General features: G+C 56.3%; 4 long non-coding RNA genes across 5 annotated transcripts in view; all 4 read left to right on the forward strand.

The window, feature by feature from the left end:
* LOC142091138 (uncharacterized) overlaps nucleotides 1-19,066 on the forward strand; it is a 45,632-nt gene that overhangs the window by 17,726 nt on the left and 8,840 nt on the right. The gene's annotated exons all lie outside the window — the stretch shown is intronic.
* Nucleotides 8,056-9,091, forward strand: LOC142091144 (uncharacterized). Its single transcript, XR_012676722.1, has 3 exons — nucleotides 8,056-8,196; nucleotides 8,420-8,495; nucleotides 9,026-9,091. It is a non-coding gene; the product is annotated as an uncharacterized LOC142091144 (long non-coding RNA).
* On the forward strand, nucleotides 9,472-10,703 carry LOC142091141 (uncharacterized). The gene is made up of 3 exons (XR_012676719.1): nucleotides 9,472-9,974; nucleotides 10,469-10,529; nucleotides 10,634-10,703. It is a non-coding gene; the product is annotated as an uncharacterized LOC142091141 (long non-coding RNA).
* Nucleotides 10,734-12,235, forward strand: LOC142091140 (uncharacterized). 2 transcript variants are annotated; one of them, XR_012676718.1, is made up of 3 exons: nucleotides 10,734-10,798; nucleotides 11,220-11,716; nucleotides 11,996-12,235. It is a non-coding gene; the product is annotated as an uncharacterized LOC142091140 (long non-coding RNA). The 2 variants fall into 2 exon arrangements; XR_012676717.1 differs by having other exon boundaries at nucleotides 11,220-12,235.

Genomic DNA, 19,066 nt, shown 5'->3' on the forward strand with positions numbered 1-19,066 from the left:
GAGGCGGCGATGCAGCGTGAGTGTGAGGGGCCCGGGGAGCCGAGGAGGGGGGCTGTGGCGGCGGGGGCGAGGGGGGGGCGCGGTCCTGCAGGCTCCGGGGAGGGGGGCTGGGGGGGCTCCAGGTGGGGGAGGGGGTGTGAGCATCTGGGGAGTGGGGCTGGGAGGGGGGGGCTGTGTGCCCTAGGGGGGCCGCGCAGTGCGGCCGGGGCGGGGTGGGCGCTGTGTGCAAACAGACCCTCCCTGCGAGTCCCCACTGTCGCCCCGTGGGGCCGGGGACCCCCCAGCCCTCCCTGCAGGTAGACGGGCAGCCTGTAAGCAATGGAGGCCGCCCGCCCCAGCGAGGTGCTCGAGCCTGGGGGCTTCACGGGCCGAGTCGAGGGAGGAGCTGCTGGAGAGAGGGATTAGAAACGGCCTTCTGCCCCCCTGGAGCGTTTTAAGGGGGGGGGCAGGTACACCCCAGAGCCTCAAGGGGAAGACCTCGGAGCAGGGACTTGGGGTTGTTCCAGGAGCAAAAGCTGGTCCCACCCAGATCTCCTCTGCTCCCCTGGCACTGGGATCGGACCTTTCAGCCCCGTTTCTGCCAGAAGTATCACACAAGCACAATCCCCGGGGGCATCTTTGGGCCTTGAGAACAGGCACAGCAGCTGGGTTTTTGGGCTCAGAAATGGGCGCTAAGTGAGCTGGTTTGGGGGCCCAAAGCAGAAGCCGGTTTGGCCGTTTGTGCGGGGGGTGGGAGGGCATTGGAGGCTGCAGGGGAAAGCAGGGGGTTGGCAGGGTGCGTGGATCCTGCCCGGAGGTGGGGGTCTGGTCCTGCTGGACCCTGAAGTGCGGGAGGCTAGCATGCGCCAGGCCAAACTCAACGTCTGTGGTGCTCTCTGGGGGGAAGAGGTGGTCTCTGCTTTTCAGACCCCGCACGCCCTCTTCGAGTCCAGCTCTTCCTTGTCGACTGCTTAGAATAGTTATTAACTAATTAATCGTACAAACTAATTAATATTTGTACAATGTAAAACTATGACATTTAATCTTAATAGTCAAGTTTTGACAACAATTGATTTATGACCTTGTCAAAAGCCCAGGCTGTTGCAAATAGCTGGAGCTTGTAAGGAGAAGGAGCTGAAATCAACGGTGCAGAGCTGGAGCTTCAATTAGCCAGAACCGTCGCAAGCAGGAGCTGGAACGAGACGGGCTGTCCGCTGTCTGGGGCATGCCTTAGCCTTAGCCAGAGGCAAAATTACCAGCAGCTGTAATGAGCAGGAGCTGCGATTTGCTGGAGTGTCTATTTGCCGGAGCATCCGTCGGCCGGACTGCACTCCCAGCACGGCTGAAGAGCAGCCAGGTGCAGGCAGGGCTGTCCCCAGCAAGGAGATCCGAGCGGCAGGGAGGCGAGTTGTCCATCTGCCAGCGGGGAGCCCGGCCTCTTCCCTCGGGGATTAAATCCACGCCACGTGCCTCTCTCTGCGTGGAGGGTCTCTCCCAGTTCCGTTTCTGAGGGCTGAAGTGAGGTGGGGGTCCCCGGGGGCCAGGTGGCAGTACGAGGCGGCGGTGTCTCCCCGGTACCTGGCAAAGGGGAGAGAAACCGGCCGGCTGGAGCTCCCAGGGTGCACAGCCTGGCCCCGCACGGCAGAATCCTTCCCTGTGTTTTCAGTGTTGGCTGGGTGTGACAAACAGGTTCATTTTGTGCCTTCTCTTTTTCCTGCATGGTTGATGCCGCTTGCTGCTCAGGTAATGGCACGTATGGGGCTGAGGGAGCGGGGAGAAACATTGGCGAGTTCAAGGACGCTGCAGCTACTCCATGTCAAACCCAGGGAAAAGGCAAATTTGCTGCTGGTGCAGAAAAGCTGATGAACAGTTGCTGTTAACAGAGTGTGCCTCGTTCCTGAATTGGTCCCTGGGTAGTTACGAATGTTTTCCTTTCAGGTAAAAGAATGAACTTCCATCTACGATAAATTAAGAGCTGCCTGTGACCTTCTTTAGGGTTAAGTGTTTCTCTTCTGTTTGTTCACACTGATTTAATGGGCAGGTTGGAAATAGCCTTTTATTTTTATATGCATAACTCAATTTTTAGTAATACGTAGTGTCAGGATAGTTAATTTTTGAGCACCTACGTACCACTAGAAATGTAATGAATGAAACACGATGGAAATTGATATTTAAACTTGATTTTTACTTGATTTTTTTTTTCATTAGAGTGTTGATGGCATGTTGTCCTGTGGCTCAATACACATTCTGTACATGTATATGTATGTGTAAATAGATACATAAGTGTAAATGTCTATGACAGATAAGGTTTTTAACATGCAAAGAAACCCTGTTTATAGAAAGGATGTAAAAAATTAACACCACCTGCTGCCCCCCCCCCCCCAAATACCTCTCTATTGAAGATATAAAAGCGCTTTCAAAAGCTGCCCCTTTCCCCTTCGCCTTTACCGCCTTTTCCCATCCTGATTTGGGGCCAGTTCCCCCAATGGGGACTTTCCCCTGCGGGGCTGTGCACACACAGAGTGGGACCTGCTGCTGTGGCATAAAAATACCCCCAAACCCCTGAATCAGGGTCTGCGGGGGGGGGACGGACGACAAAAAACAAATCACAATTTTGGGGGAAAAATACCCAACTTGGAGCTCCTGGGAAAGCCAAATCCACCTGGAGTTGTGCAGCTGGAAAGCAGAAAAAGCCCCATTTTCATGCACAAAACCAAAAGCAAAAATCACCAATTTTTATGTTGCAGAAAAGCGCCGAAAAACCTCCAAGTTGAATATTTTGGAAAAGAAAAAAACCCCAATTTTCATACTATGGAAAAGCAAAAGACCTCCCAATTTGGGGTGAAACACCAGCAGTTTGAGGGGCATCGCTCGGGGTTATCCGGTGTGGATTATCTAGTGAGGGCCAGTTATCCAGAACGGATTATTGGTTGCGGTTTGTCCCAGGTGAGTTATCTTTGTGCATTGTCCCGGGTGGAGCCCCTGGTGTAGGTCATCCCCATGCATGCCCCTCCCCATGTCTGCCCCTGCCTTTCCCACGCGAGGCTTTCCCCTGCACCCCAATCCCACCCCACTCTCCCTCCTCCTACGTTTTGGATTTGTGCTGAAAAGGGCGTTGATGGCACAGGGGTGTCTTACTGCTGAGCAGCGCTTGCACAGCGCCAGGGGCTGTTCTGCTCCTCACCCTGCCCTACCAGCGAGCAGGCTGGGGGTGCACAAGGGAGGGGACACCGCTGGGAGAGCTGACCCCAATGGACCCAAGGGATATTCCAGACCGTATGATGTCATGTAGTAAAACTAGGGGGGGGGTTGGCCGGGGGGCCGCTGCTGGGCCTCACTTTAACTTCAGTTTAAAGCTTCAGAAACTGCATTCACTGAAATCAGTATAGGGGGAACTGATGGTTGTGGTTTAACTCAGCAGGTAGCTTAACACCGCACAGCCGCTCGCTCACTCCCCGCCCTATGAAGTGATTGGCTGCGGAGGGTATTTCAGTGGGGCGGGGGGCGGTCCTGCAGGCCCCGGGGAGCGGTACTGGGGGGCTCCAGGCAGGGGAGGGGGGCTGGGGGGCGTGAGGGCTGTGTGCCCTAGAGGGGCTGGGAGTGGGGTTGGGGGGAACTGTGTGCATTAGGGGGCTGGGGAGTGGGGCTGGGGCAGGATGCAGGCCCCTGGGCGGGGTGTTTTTGTGGGTCAGGGGCAGTTTGTGGAGGGTGTTCGTGTGAGGGAGGGACAGTTTGGAGGTGTCCGAGGGGCGAGGGGGCTGTTTAAGGGCCCGTGTGTGTGAGGGAAGGGGCAGTTGGTGGGGGCGTGTTTGTGAGGGGAAAGGTGCAGTTTGGGGGTGGATGTGGGGGGGGAGAGGGTAGTTAGTGAGGGGGAGGTGAAGTTTACGGGTGACCGGGGCGGGGGAGGGGCCGTTTAGGAGGGGGAGGGGCGGCTGGGGGAATCCATGTGGGTGTGGGCAGTTGGGGGGTGTTGGCGTGGCGGAGGGGCAGTATTTTGTGGGGGACTGGTGGGGAGGAGGAGCCGCACTGACCTGGCATAGTTTGGGGGCGTGGTGTGGGGAAAGGGGGCAGGGCTTCAGCGCCACCTGCGTGGAGCGGGACTATGGGTCCTTGGGGTGGGGGGGCGTGACTTTGGGTGTTTGGGGCGGGGTTACAAGGTGGAGGCGTGGCTTGGGGTGCTCTGGGCGGCCTGTGGGCAGGTGGTGTGGCTTCGGGCGCTGCCTGCATCCCTCGCAGTAGCTTTGGGTGGGCGGGAGTAGGTGTTTTTGGGGGTTTTGGGGAGCTGCTCATCCCCTCCGCAGTAGCTCCCCCGGGCAGCATGGCAGAGGGCTGGCAGGACTGCCCTGTCCTGGGACCGGGCTGGAAGTGGCAGAAGGTTGTATGGAAATCTGGGACCTCATGTGGGTGCTGATATCTACTGCAAGAGGTACTGCTCCCCCACCCACACTCATCCCCCCTGAATGCCTGCATTCCTCCAGTCCCTCCCCCATACCCCCCAGTCCCTCCCCTGCCTAAGATTTTTACCCCCTCAACCCTAAACAGGACCCGGAGATCCTCCCCACAAGTTGGCTTGGGGAGGGGGGCTGGCTCTAGCCACACCCCTTTCAGGTCTAGAGCCCGCCTCCTGGGTCTAAGCCCTGCCTCCTGCCAGGTTTGGGGCTCCCCTCTAAGCCTGGACCCCCCGGGTGGTCTCACAGCCCCCCAGGAGCGATTTCAGGGCCTCCCCAGGAGCTTCTCCCCTTGCCATTTTGAGCTACCCCGGTGCTATTTTGGGGTCCCCTCACTTCCAGGGATACCCCCCTTCCTACCAGTGGCCCCTAAATCTCTGTTACCTGTTTCAAGGCCCCCCCCTCTCCTAGACTGTTTGGGTCCTGATGGGGGCATTTTGGGGGCCCCTGGGGTATGTCGAGCCCCCCCAGATTTTGGGGGATTCCCCATGGATTTCGTTCTCCCTGCCTCATTTCCACTTGTCTTTCCCACTGCTTCTGCTTGGATTTTGGCATCCCCTTCTGATCCCCGAGGTTTTGGGGACCACTCCATCTCCCCTCCTCCTTGATTTTACCCCCTACTGCCCCATTCCTGCTCCTGCCTCCTGCTGCTTTCCCTTGAATTTTGGGGGTCCCGCTATGGGTCAGTGATGCCCTCCAGGTTTTTGGGGGACACTCCTGGGGTTTTGCTGCCCCCCCTCCCCCCCCAGTTTTGGGGGACCCTGACCACTTCCTCCCCCCTTGATTTCATGCTCCACGTTGCCCCATTTCCACTCCTCCATCCCACTGCTTCTCTTTGGCTTTCTGGTTTCCCTCAGGGGGCAGCGACCCCCGCTGGGGTTTTGGGGACCCCCCTGGGGTTTTGGTGTTGCTCCTAGTTTCAAGGATTCCCCCCATCTCTTCCCCATGTTGATTTTATTCCTCCCTTCCCATTTTTGCTCCTCTTCCCCAACTGCTTCCCCTTGGTTTTTGGGGTCCCTGGGGTTTTGGGGACCTCCCAGTTTTGGGGACACACCCTATGTTCTTCTGCCCATTAATTTCACCCCCCACTGCTGCTATTCCCTCTTGACGTTTGGGGTCCCCCATGAGCCCCCCCAGGGGTTTGGGGTTTTCCACCCTGCCAGGGCTGTTTTTTGCCCCTGCCCCTTCAACCAGGGCTGGTTTTCTCCCCCATCAAGGCTGATTTTCCACCCTGTTGGGGTTGCTTTTCTCCCCCTGCTGTGACGGGGGCTCATTTTTCCCCCCCCACCAGGTTCAGTTTTTGCCCCATGCTACATCCGGGGCTGGTTTCCCCCCGTACTGGGGATGTTTTTTACCTCCCTCACTGCAACTGCTGCTGTTTCCCTCCTGGCAGGCGCAGCTGAAGCTGGCAGAGGAGATGGTGCAGCGGCAGGCAGCACAGGCAGCCAAGCTGTGGGTGCAGGCAGCTGCCCAGGAGCAGCAGCTGGGGCAGCAGGAGGAACAGCTCCATGGCCTGGAGATGGAGCTGCGACATCTCCATAATCTTGTCCAGGAGCTCAAGGTGAAGCCCGGGGGGGTTTGGGTGGGGGACGAACCATCTGAATTCCCTCCTTGTACTGCTAAAATAACAGCTTATCTCCTTCCTCAGGTCAACATCTGTGTCTTCTGTCATGTGTGGCTGGTGCTGCCCGAGGAGGAGGAGCAGCAGAAGGGCCTGGAGCATCTCTACTTCCCCCCAAGGACAACAAGGTGCTGGTGCTCTCCAAGGCAGGGGAGGTGAGTCGCTTTGGGGGTGTCTCCCTGTCGCTTACCCCTATTTTGAGGGGCTGAGGGTGTCTCTGCTGCTAACGAACCCCTCAGCTGTCCTTAGTCCCCCTCTGATGGGCTCAATGAGATTTTTTTAGGACAAACGGGGGGTTTTAGCTGCTCCCACTCGCTCCGGAGGGTGAGGACAGAGTTGGGGACCCCCCAAAAACTCCTTTTACACCCTCCAAGTCTCATGTGGGACATGAGCAGCGAGACAATGTCTTGGATTCCGAAACCAGGGGTGTGACCCTGTGCGTAGCGCAGCAGGTCTTCAAGGGTGCCTGGGAACTGGCAGAAAAAGGCTGGAAAGTGAGTTTAAAGAAAAAAAAAAACACAAACCAAAACCAAAGCATTAACTCCATTTTGGGGGCATTTCTGGGCTTTTTGAGGCTTGGTGTGATGCTGGTGGGCAGTATGCTTTCACCGCCAGCTTCCTGGAGATCTACAACAAATCTCTGTGGGATCTGCTAGCCGGCTGGCCGAAGCGCAGGGCCAAGCTGGAGATCCGGCAGGTCAGCTCGGCCAGTGAGGAGGTGCATGTCCCGAACCTGTGCTGCGTCCCCGTCGCCTCCGAGAAGAGCGTAGGGGGACCCTGATTCCCCCCTTCAAAGGTCAGATTGGCTGTGTGGGTGGTTTTGGGGGGTAATGGGGCGTCTGTGTCCCCCCGCAAGGTGCTGGGGCTGCTGCAGATGGCAGCCGCCAACCACTCGGTGGCCCGGACAGCCCTGAATGACGGCTCATCCGGCAGCCACGGTGTCTTCTAGCTCTGCATCCAGGGCTCCAACACTGCCCGGGACCTGTGCTGCGCCTGCGAGTGGGGGCGTGGGACCCTTTATGGGGGGCCACCCTTTAGAGGCTGTGGTTTGGGGTGAGCCTTTAGAGGTCACTGCTTTGGGGACACTAGTTTGGGGTGGGCCTTTAGGGGCCACTGGTTCAGGGGCACCCTTTATGGAAGAGCTTTTAGGGGCCACCTTTAGGAGCTCCTGGTTTGGGGTGAGTCTTTAGGGGCCGTTGCTTTGGGGCCAGCTGGTTTGGTGTGAGCCTTTGCAGGGGCCACCCTTTAGGGGCCACTGGTTTGGGGTGAGCTTTTAGGGTAGGGACCACCTGGTTTGGGGCTAGCCTTTAGGGGCCACTGGTTTGGGGCCATGGGTTCAGGGCCAGCAGTTCGGGGTGAGCCCTTTTGGGCCCCTCGTTTAGGGCCATGGGTTTGGGGTCACTGGTTTGGGGTGAGCCCTTTTTGGGTTCTTCCTCTTGGGGTGAGCCTTTTAGGGGCTCCGCTTTCAAGGCCATGGGTTTGGGGTGAAGCTTTTGGGGCCATGGGTTCAGGGCCCCCCTTTTGGGGCCACCAGTTTGGGGCAAGCCTTTTCAGGGTCATGAGTTTGTGGCCAGTCGTTTGGAGTGAGCCCTTTTTGAGACACCCCCCCCCCCCCCTTCTGGAGTGAGCCGTTTTGAGGCCCTGCGTTTGGGGCCCCAAATTTGGGGTGAGCTGTTTTGGGGTCCCCCTTCTCGGGCCACAGGTTTGGGGCCACTGGTTTGGGGTCAGCACTTTTTGGGGCCCACGGGTTTGGGGCCACTAATTGGGGTGAGCCTTTGGGGGGCCCACCTTTCAGGGCCATGGGTTTGGGGTGACTCTTTTTGGGGTTTCTCTTTTAGGGCCACCAGTTTGGGGTGAGCCCTTTTGGGGTCCCACTTTCTGGGTCACAAGTTTGGCGTCACCAGTTTAGGGTCAGCCTTTTTGGGGCCCCCTTTTTTGGACCACAGGTTTGAGGTGAGCCCTTTTTGGGCCCCCCTGTTTTTGGGGTGACCCTCCTCTCCCCCCACAGTGGTGCTGAGCCTGGTGGACCTGGCAGGCAGCGAACAGCTGGATGAGTTGCTGTTGGCGGGGGAGCGGCTGCACGAGACACAGGCCATCAATGCCAGCTTCTCCACCCTGGGGCAAGTCATCATGGCCCTTGCCAAAAAGGTACGGGGAGGCCCCTGGGCTTGTGGGGGTCCTCAGGGCCCTCGCCTTAACTGCCAGGGTCCCCGCAGGAGCCCCACGTCCCCTATTGCAACAGCAGGCTGACCTACCTCCTGCAGAACTGCCTGGGGGGCTTTGCCAAGATGTGATTGAAGGGCTTGGGGGGGATATTTTGCGGGGCTGGGAGTTTTGGGGGACCCCACTGACACCCTGATGTATCCTCAAGATTGGTGTTAGTGAATCTCGCTCCCCTGGAGGAGAAATTCACCGAGTCCTTCACCTCCCTGCGCTTTGCAAGCAAGGTGGGGGGGATGGGGGCTGGTTTGGGGGTGGGGGGTGGACTGGTTTTGGGTGGCTTTGGGAATGATTTGGGAAGGGGGAGATAGAAAATTTTGGAGGGGGGGTTTGGGGGACATAAAGATGGTCTTGGGGGGTGGGGGTGATTTGGGAAGGGAGAGATGGGAAGTTTGGGGGGTCAGATGGTTTTGGGGGGCAGGGGAGCGTTTGGGGGAGCATAGGAGGGTGTAGAGGAATGGGGGCCAGTTTTGGGGGCAGATGGGGGTGATTTGGCAAGGGGGATATGGGAAATTTGGGAGGACTGGGGCAGTTTTGGGGGATGGGGATGATTTGGGGGCACACAGTTAGAGGAGGGGGAGATTGGTGGGTCAGGGGGCAGGTGGGGGTGATGGTTTGGGGTGCTGGGGGTCTGTTTTGGGGGGACAGGTTGGGGGGGACGGGTGGGGTTTGGGGTGGTGGTTGGGGGGATTTTGGGGGGTCTCTGGGTGGTTCTGGGGGTCCAAAGTTCTCTCCCACCCCCCTCTCCACAGCTGAGCGAATGCGTGGTGGGCATGGCCCATGCCAACTGGAGGTAGCCCCTTGCTCCCCTGGCAGCAAAATCCATAGGGCGAGCCTCTTCCCTTTGGACATCTGCCATCTATAAGCCTCGCCGGCACCTATAGCGGAGCGTAAATGCTCCCACGTATCAGTGAGCTTAAATTCCATTTTTATTTTTTAAGGATTTGATGTTTTTCTCAGTATATATTAGGGCTCCAACCCTGAGGATTATAATAAACCTCAGAATTGGTTTTTGATATGGGTAATAATTAATAAAAAAAAAACTTAGTAGAGGCAAAATAAACAGTTAAAAGGGATAAAATAAATAGTTAATTTAAATTCTGGCTGTTTTGGGTCACGCCTTGCCGTGGTCCTTCCCATTTTGGGTGGAAAAAGGTAATATTTAATTCTTATATTTCTAAGTTCAGGTGGGAGGACAGCGGAGTAGGGGCACAGGAGCCGCAATTGAATGCCCCGATAAAGATAGGTTGAATTTTGCTTAAAAAAAAAAGCAAATTTTTTTTTACGATCACAATTCATGTGTGTTTTATACCCATCTGGGGTGTTTTATTGTCGATATTGATTATGTATCACACTGAGGACTCGTCGACTTTTAATTAAGGTATGACGAGTACTGTTTCCTCACCAAATCGTCGCAAATGACCCCAAGCCTGCCAGGATTTCTCTGCTTTCGGCCTCAAAATCTGGGTTATAGGGAAAAAGGAGTAATATGTGAGTAAATATACACATAAATATACCCTAATAAATAGTTTAGTTTCTAGCGAAACTAAAGCTTGTAGTTGTAGTCTTCACAGAAAAGGAAGCTTTGTGCTAAATGTGTGTGGGTTTTTTTTTTTTTTTTTTTTGCCTTTCCTCTCAGCAGAATGTCAACTGCCGTGAAAGTACGAGACGGTTGGAAAGGATCCATAGTGGTCTGCAAGTACAAGGTATGCCTGTGATATGTGTCTGCATTTTTCCTAAGGTGCTTGTAGTGTGGACTTTACAGTTAACACGAAGAATGTGGCAGCTCTCCTTCTATCTGATTTTTTAACATGAAATATTTTAACACAAATACTAAAAATAAAGGTCTGTTCTGGAGCGTGGTACGCCTATTCAAGGCTTGCTTTCCTTCGTCTATTTTCTCTTCCTGAAAGCAGAGTCTTCTGTTTCTGTGTGCTTGCTATTAAAGGGTGCTGTGAAAATAATGTTGGACTAGAAGAGGAAAGGAACTGTTTGTAAGAGTTCGGATGTTCGGGAGAAACAGGCTTTGTTTTCGCGATAAAAGCTTTATGCTTTTTCAGTCAGTCAGTGTTTAAAATACCTTACAGTAGCACTCGAAAACCTTACTGAGATACTAGCATCTGTGCTAAAAGCAATCAAGGTCAAAGAAGAGGCGTGGACAACACGGCACAAATCGGCGTCGCTTCGGTGTGTTTTCCAGGCTTTCCCGAGAAGCGGTAGCAGCCTCGTAACTAGTGACAGAGAGTCCTGATGTGTTTTCGGTGAGTTACTGATTCTATAATGTCCTTTTTCCTAACCTGCAGCGCGTAATTTTGACTTCGGTTGGAAAGAGATTTTCCAGAATGGAAATCTTTTTCATTCAAAGGAGTTGCCTTTTACGAACTTCCCATCAGAATGGATCTTCAGAGATGACGAGCTTGGCAGTAGAAGTCATCTGCAAGGAGACTTTTCACTCTCTCTGGAAAAAAAAAAGGAGTTAAGTCGATTTCCTTGCAAGGACCCAAGCGCAGCACATCTTCCAATAGTTGACGTATGGCTGATCTTTGGTTCTCGGGTGTAACGGTTGAGAGATCGTAAAGACGCGTTCCTCCGCACGCTTGGGTACAGCCAACAGCGTTAGCAAACCTGCCAGTCCTTTTTGGTAGCCTTATGTATTGCAGCACCGGGGATTTGATATTCCCCACCGCCTGCCCCCCCCCCCCCCCCCCCAAAAAAAAGTAAAACCGTATGGGAGATCTCTTATCTCACTGATTTTTCTATCATAAATGAAATTTTAAAAAGAAAGTTAAAATTGTCTAATTTCCAAACTGACTTACATTGTTTAAACTGCAACTGCCAAATAGCTGTAGCGTATAATTTATTAGGTGTACTTAAGCAGTTGGGTAGTTGCTCTAAACGTTTAAAAAGAGAGGCACCTGAACGTTATGGGTTTTTTCCCGATCTTTTGGCAGAGTGCTCTGAAGTACTTTATTCCTGTCTCGCTTTCGACGGCGCGTTTCCCCGGCAGTTCGGTAGCATCGGTCTCGGCGCAGCTGGCCAGGCGTCCCTCCTAGTCATGTCACACACGCAAAACCCCTGGTCAAACGATAGCTGTGTAGCTTGGAGGTAGATAATTTAACGGTATGAATTCACAGCTACGCAATTTCAATTAACGCAAAAGGAAAATCAAATATTTTTATAGTATGAGTCTTCTCATTGTACGTATGTAAGCGTGCGCACGCCTTTTTAGCATAAAATGAATTGCTGAGATTTGTTCTTTCTTTTTCATTTTACTCTTCAAAGTTTTACACTTCACTTTCAGCTTTATCGGCCAAGCGAGCGAGATGCGCAGCAGCAGCAGCAGCAGCGCAAGGGCTGGAGCTGCGGCGGTGGATCCGTGCGCGTAGATGCTGATTACGGCGCGCCCTTGTCCTGCAGCCTCACGGGGTTATCTCCCGGCAGCGGTGCTGTAAGGAAGGGACGGGGCGTTTTCCGACACCAGCGAGAGTGTTTACTTCTCTGCGAAGAACGTGTTCAGAATCGTGTCAATTAGTCTTCACGCTGATTTTAAGCGTTCGAATCGCTCGAGCTTTTAAAGGCCGCGTTGTATTTCGAGCTGACCCGTTTGCCTGGCACCCTCCTTTAGCTTGACTGCTACCCTCTCCCTTATCCTGACCGAATTCCTCTGTTGCCTTCGGTGCTGTTTTTTTAACGTGCTGAAATATCCGTTGGGATTTTTGTTTTTCAGATGCCTCGCTGTGAGTGTCCCGTGGTGCTCAGGAGAGACCCCTGGCCCAGGTTTGCCTGCTGGTCGTTAGGCGTGCTGAGGGTAAGGGGCCGGCTGCCAGCCTGCGGGATGGGGGCTGGGGGGGGCTGCAAGCGTTTGGGGGGGCCGCCCCTCCTTTATCTTTCTAGCAGAGCCCCCCTTTTTGGCGGGGGTGCGTGCGTACATACGTAAACGGCATTATTAAAGTAACGAGCTGCCGGTTGGGGCCGTTTCCCTCGTTTTGTGTCTTTTTGGGGGGGTGAATAAAAAGGGGGGGTTGGGGGGCCTGGAGGGGTGATGATGTCATTTGGGGCACCCCAGCATCACCACGGGGGTGATGATGCCGTGGAGGAGCAGGTGAGTGGGGAATGGGGGGTCATGGGGGTCCGTGTCCCCCCCTCCCCCCCCCCAAAGGGGGTCACAGCCCAAATTGCCTGAAAATTCATGGGGGGGGTTCAAAAATTTTTAAAAACTGTAAATATATCTGTGAGGCCTCGAAATAGAAAAAAATCTCTCCTTGTTACATATATTGAAAAATAATATTAATTTATACGTACAAAAGGATTTCAAAATAAGAACCTATATCTGCCCTATTATATAAAGGATTTTAGAGTATAAAAAAATTCGAAAGATGTATATAGGGTTTTAAAATACAAAAATAACTCACGTCTCTATAAATTAAAAAATAAAGAACTTCCAAATGCAAAAAGGATGATACATTTTATACATGAAGGAATTTAAAATAGAAAAAGGTCTGAATAGATACCGCTATCTACACTTACTACGTGTTACATAGAGAGTCTACATAGACATTATATGTAATCTAAGAGATTATGTACAAGTGTAAATAGACATCTAAGTCTAAAGTCTAAGTCTATAAAGTTATAGGTGTAAATATATGTAAGTGTAAATAGAGAAGTCTATAAAGACATTTAAGTGTTCAAAATATGTAACTCAACAGATCCATAGTCTGAGCAGGTATTATATATAATAAGTGGGAAACGGGGATATAAGTGAAACATAAATATATTCACTAAATATATATATAGAGATATGTGTAAATACATTAAGTGTAAATGTCTATGATAGATAAGGTTTTTAAAATGCAAAGAAACCCTGTTTATAGAAAGGATTTTAAAACTCGACGCCCCCCCCCCCCCCCGCCCCGAAACACCTCTCTATTGAAGATATAAAAGCGCTTTCAAAAGCTGCCTCTTCCCTGTTCTCCTTTTCCGCCTGTTCCCATCCTGATTGGGGGCCAGTTCCCCCAACAGGGACTTTCCCCTGCAGGGCTGCGCACGCAGAGCGGGACCTGCCGCCATGGCCTAAAAATACCACAAAACCCCTAATTCGGGGCCTGCAAGGGGTGGGGAAAAAAAAGCCCACAATTTTGGGGGAAAAATACCCAACTTGGAGCTCCCGGGAAAGCCAAATCCGCCTGGATTTGAGCAGCCGGAAAGCAAAAAAAACCCCATTTTCACGCACAAAACGAAAAAGCAAAAACCACCAATTTTTGTTGTGAAAAAGCGTTGAAAAACCTCCAAATGGTGGAATGTTTTGGAAAAGGAAAAAACCCCAATTTTGATATTATGGAAAAGCAAAAAACCCCCCGATTTGGGGAAGATTTGGGGTGAAACACCAGCCGCTTGAGGGGCATCGCTCGTGGTTATCCAGCGAGGGTCAGTCATCGGGAACGGATTATCTGTTGCGGGTTATCCCAGGCGAGTTTTCTGCTGTGGGTGGTCCCGGGTGGACCCCCTGGCGTAGGTCACCCCCACGCATGTCCCCCCCCGCCCCTCCCAGTGTCCGCCCCGCCTTTCCCGTGCGAGGTTTTTCCCCCCGTGCGAGGTTTTCCCCGTGACGCGCCCCCCGTATCCCCTGCCCTCCTACCTCGTGCCCGCACTGCCCTCCTCTCTCCTCTCCCTCCTCCCACCCCCCGTGTTCCGCACTGCCTCCCCGTAACCCCTCTGCCCCGGACCCCTGGGGTGCTGCCTGCCCCGCCAACCTGCCCGTTGCCCCCCGCCCAAACTCTGGCACCCCCCTCCCGCTCCCCCGCACCCCACTCCCACCCCGCTCTCCCTCCTCCTGCGTTTTGGGTTTGTGCTGCAAACGGCGTCGGTGACGCGGGGCTGCGTGAGTTCCTGCTGAGCAGCGCTTGCACGGCGCCGGGGGCTGTTCTGCTCCTCGCCCCGCCCTGCCGGCGAGCGGGCTGGGGGTGCGCGAGGGCCTGGGAGGGGGCACCGCTGGGAGAGCTGACCCCGGCGGACCCAGGGGATGTTCCAGACCCTATGACGTCAGGAAATAAAACTCGGGGGGCGGTTGGCGGGGGGGCCGCTGCTGGGCTGCGGCTGGCTGGGCATCCGTCGGTTGGCGGTGAGCCATTGTTTTCATTTGTACCGCTTGTCTGTCTGGGGTTTTTCTCTCTGTTGTTTGGGGTTTTTTTCCCCCCTTTTCCTTACAAGTGGAGTTTTTTCACTTTTGCCCTTCCAATTCTCTCCCCCCTCCCACTGAGGGGGGAGCAAGTGAGCGGTTGTGTGGTGCTGAGTTGCCAGCTGGGATTAAACCACGGCACAAGGTGAGTTGCAAGCCCTGCTGGCTAAACGCTTTAGGCTCTCCGTGTTATTCCTGCCATCTTGCCATCCTTGTTCTTTCCGGCTGCTTTCAAGTGCCTTGTGCTCCAGCAGCAGGCTGGGAGGGATGGTTGTGGCAGGAGCTGCAGCACCCTGTGACTCCTTCTCAGGCTGCTAGCTTCGCCCTTTGTATGGGCTGCTGAGGTCGTCGGCTCTGCAGGGGCCACAGGCAGCCCGCAGAGCTTGACGCCAAGCCATTCCTTTCCCCACTGTGCAGCAGCGGTTCTGCCGCTGCTACAGGCAGCCGCTTGCTCGAGGGCGAGGGGCTGGGATGACGACAGGCTGCTGCACGCTTCAGTCGAACTGAGACGCCGTTCTCTGGGGAGCCGGTGCAAGGAGAGCTCAGGTACGTTCTGTACTGCCGATGGCTCTTCACAAGGGAAGCGTGCTCTGGTTTTAGCAGAAAAAGGTGTCGGTCACAGGCAGCCACCTATCACTGTGCACAGCTCAGCTATTTGGCAGGGGTCTTGCTTGTTCAAGTAGAGGCGTATTCCTCGCCTTGCAGTCTCGATGGCAAAACAATCGGGGGTTCAAGCTACAAAAGCACAGAGCAAGGATGGAACCTGCCGGGCTCTACGGTCAACTGCTGAGGACGCCTAATACACCAGCAGGCCTCTTGGCTTTCCCTGCCTCATTTCTAATTCCTTTGCACGCTGGAGGGCAGGGTGGTAAGTGACGTCGTGCAGTGTCTCTCCTCCAAGTGGCAAGCCCTGCGCGTGTGCAGGGTGAGGAGAGCAGAGTGCTGATAGCACAGAGGCAAGGAAAGGTGCAAACACCGCAACACAGCCCCAGGACCACCGGCGTATCGCTCGTTTGCAGGTCAGCCACTGGCACCGGGGCTGCTCAGAAGCACGGTTTCCTGATGGACATAGCTGCCCCTCCCCTGCTCTCAGGGTGTCACCCGTGTGGCCTTATTTTTTTTAAATCTCTCTCCAGCATCTGTTGAGTCGCCGCTGTCACTCCCACAACCCCGATGCCACCTGCAGACTGAGACAGCGATCCCTGGGGCTTCCTCCGGGTTAGAAAGAAACCTATTCCACAGGTTCCCCGTGCTGCTTCTCCTCCCCGGGTAATGGGCTGGGGGGCACGGGCAGAAACAACCACGGGACTTGTAAAGCGGCCATAGGGAAAGGACTGAAATGCTGGGGCCACCGGGTGCTTTTTGGTACAGAGGCGATGAAGATTAGTGCCCGGGCCGCGAGTGGGAAAAGGGCAGGGAAATCTAAGCCCAGTACCGCCAGTAAGCAGTTACCGTCTTGCGATGGTACGAACTGGGCGGAGAGAAGGGGAAAGGGCCGGTGAGGCGACGGTGGCACCCGGCGGGCGGAATTGGGTACTGCAGCTCTTGAGCCGCGCATGCGCGGTGGGGCGCTCTCCTTTGCTCGCTGCTGCCACCGAGCAACCAAAATTCGGTACTGCAGCTCTTGAGCCGCGCATGCGCAGTGGCGCGCCTTTCTTTGCTCGCTGCTGCCACCGAGCGACCAAAACTGGGTACTGCAGCTCTTGAGCCGCGCATGCGCGGTAGCGCGCCTTTCTTTGCTCGCTGCTGCCACCGAGCGACCAGAATTCGGTACTGCAGCTCTTGAGCCGCGCATGCGCGGTGGCGCGCCTTTCTTTGCTCGCTGCTGCCACCGAGCGACCAAAATCGGGTACTGCAGCTCTTGAGCCGCGCATGCGCGGTGGCGCGCTTTCCTTTGCTCGCTGCTGCCACCGAGCGACCAAAACTGGGTACTGCAGCTCTTCAGCCGCACATGCGCGGTAGCGCGCTTTTATTTGCTCGCTGCTGCCACCGTGCGACCAGAATTCGGTACTGCAGCTCTTGAGCCGCGCATGCGCCGTGGCGCGCTTTTCTTTGCTCGCTGCTGCCACCGAGCGACCAAACCTGGGTACTGCAGCTCATGAGCCGCGCATGCGCAGTGGCGCGCCTTTCTTTCCTCGCTGCTGCCACCGAGCGACCAGAATTCGGTACTGCAGCTCTTGAGCCGCGCATGCGCAGTGGCGCGCTCTCCTTTGCTCGCTGCTGCCACCGTGCGACCAAATCTCGGTACTGCAGCTCTTGAGCCGCGCATGCGCGGTGGCGCGCCTTTCTTTGATCGCTGCTGCCACCGAGCGACCAGAATTCGGTACTGCAGCTCTTGAGCTGCGCATGCGCAGTAGCGCGCTCTCCTTTGCTCGCTGCTGCCACCGAGCGACCAAATCTTGGTACTGCAGCTCTTGAGCCGCGCATGCGCATTGGCGCGCTCTCCTTTGCTCGCTGCTGCCACCGTGCGACCAAAACTGGGTGCTGTAGCTCTTGAGCCGCGCATGCGCGTTAGCGCGCCTTTCTTTGATCGCTGCTGCCACCGAGCGACCAGAATTCGGTACTGCAGCTCTTGAGCCGCGCATGCGCAGTGGCGCGCTCTCCTTTGCTCGCTGCTGCCACCGAGCGACCAAAATTGGGTACTGCAGCTCTTGAGCCGCGCATGCGCGGTGGCGCGCTTTTCTTTGTTCGCTGCTGCCACCCTGTGACCAAAACTGGGTACTGCAGCTCTTGAGCCGCGCATGCGCGGTAGCGCGCCTTTCTTTGCTCGCTGCTGCCACCGAGCGACCAGAATTCGGTACTGCGGCTCTTGAGCCGCGCATGCGCGGTGGCGCCCCCTTTCTCCGCGCTGCCGTCCGCCGGTAACGGCAATGCCGTACTGTGGTGCCTGCGGGGTGATGCCGCCGCGTTCGTTGGTTCGTTCCGGTAAGGAAACGCCGCTGCCGCCCCACGTGCGCGGTGCCGGCGGTCGCTGGGCCTGCAAAGCGCGGACCTGCAGCGCCGGTGCCGCCCCCGGGCACGCGCCGCCCGGCGGCTGCTCGCTGCTGCCGCCCCGTGGCCGAATCGCGGTACTGCAGCGCCGGCACCGCTCAGGTGCGCAGCAGCGCCGCCGCCGCCGCCTTCGCTGCTGCCGCCCCGAAGCCGAAGCGTGGTCCTGCAGCCCGGCGTTCGCGCGCCGGCTCTGGCCCCTCCATGTGCCGTCCCCATCCCGTTGCCTCCCTCATCCCGGTGCATTCGTCATCCCGGGCGGCAATGGTTAGGGTGCCCCCCCCCCCGCATGCCAGCACCCCCAAGAGTATCGGCGTGTCCCGGTGCTGTCCCCATCCCTGGGGCAGCTCCCCATCCCCTGTCCCTGCGGCTGGTCGTTGGGCTCTGTGTTCCTCCAATAAAACACGGGGACGGAGGGGACCCCTGGGGACAGGGGGTGGGGACCCCCAGAGAGTAGGCTGTGCTGCCGTCGCTCCTTGGTGCTGGCCCTGCTTGTCCCCTGTCCCCCCAGTGGTGACGAACTCCGGGCCACTGGCGGGGACCCTCACTGTCACCTTCCCCCCATGCCGGTTGCCACCAGCGACAGGGACAGCGACGCACCCCCGGGGGTGTTTGGGGTCCCCAGGGTGGGAGTGGAGCTGCAGGATGCCGGGTCCCCCCTGCCCGAGCCCTGCAGACCCACCCAGGTGGAGCACAGGCAACCCCGGCCCTGTCCCCAGCCCTGTCTCCGCGTGGCCGTGGGTCGGTGCTGCCATTGCGTGGCCAGCGGCTGGGAGGACACAGCTCCCGCCAGCTGGGGCCAGAGGAGCCCGGCAGCCTGGGGACCCCCGGGAAGGGCTGGCTGTCATGGGGACTCGGCGCCCAGGGCCCAGGGCACCCCAGAGACCCTACAACAGGGTGCAGCATGAACTATTTTATTACCTGTGCAGTATCCATGAGTGAGTCCCCATCGTTCCCATCCTGGTCCCCCAGTGGGTCGGGGTCCCAGCTGCCCCTGGGGGTGGCTGCAGGTGTCGGGGGTGGGATCCCTTCTCCCCGCGGTGCCCCCCACCTCGCCAGGGTCATCCCTCCCAGTCTCAACTCCCCACATGGCGTCCTCAATCTCCCGAGAAACACCTCTGTCCCCCAATGTCCCCCTACCTACCCCACTCTCAGGGTCCCTCCCGGACCCCAGGATTCCCCCCCTGCCCCATCCTGAGGCCCCCCCCCCCCCATCCCCATGGTCATGAGACACACACACACACCCCCCCTCCAGTACTGGGGAGACACTGGGAAGAGCCAGCACTGCCATCTTGGGGTCCTGCTAGCCCTCATCCTCCCTAAAGTCTTGCACCATGCTCTGCTCCTTGGGGGGAGTGCCCACAGTCAGGGGGGTGGGGGCTCCCCTCCTCCCCAGGGAACGCCCCCAACCTGTCCAGGGCACCCTCTGCCACCTCCCCAGGGTCCAATCACCGTAACAGGGTCTGACCCTGGGATCCCGCTGGTTAACGTCAGGTGCAAGAGAAGGTTCCTCATTACTACTTGATTAGTTCTTAGGTGCCAGCTCGAGCTGGGTGCCTCCAGAGAGGGACCCCTACCCCAGATCACCCTCCTTGCACACCTGCACCCGTTGCAGGAGGGTCCACGCACACCATG

The sequence above is a fragment of the Calonectris borealis genome, chromosome 20 (assembly GCF_964195595.1).
Source record: "Calonectris borealis chromosome 20, bCalBor7.hap1.2, whole genome shotgun sequence".
NCBI classification, from domain to species: domain Eukaryota; kingdom Metazoa; phylum Chordata; class Aves; order Procellariiformes; family Procellariidae; genus Calonectris; species Calonectris borealis.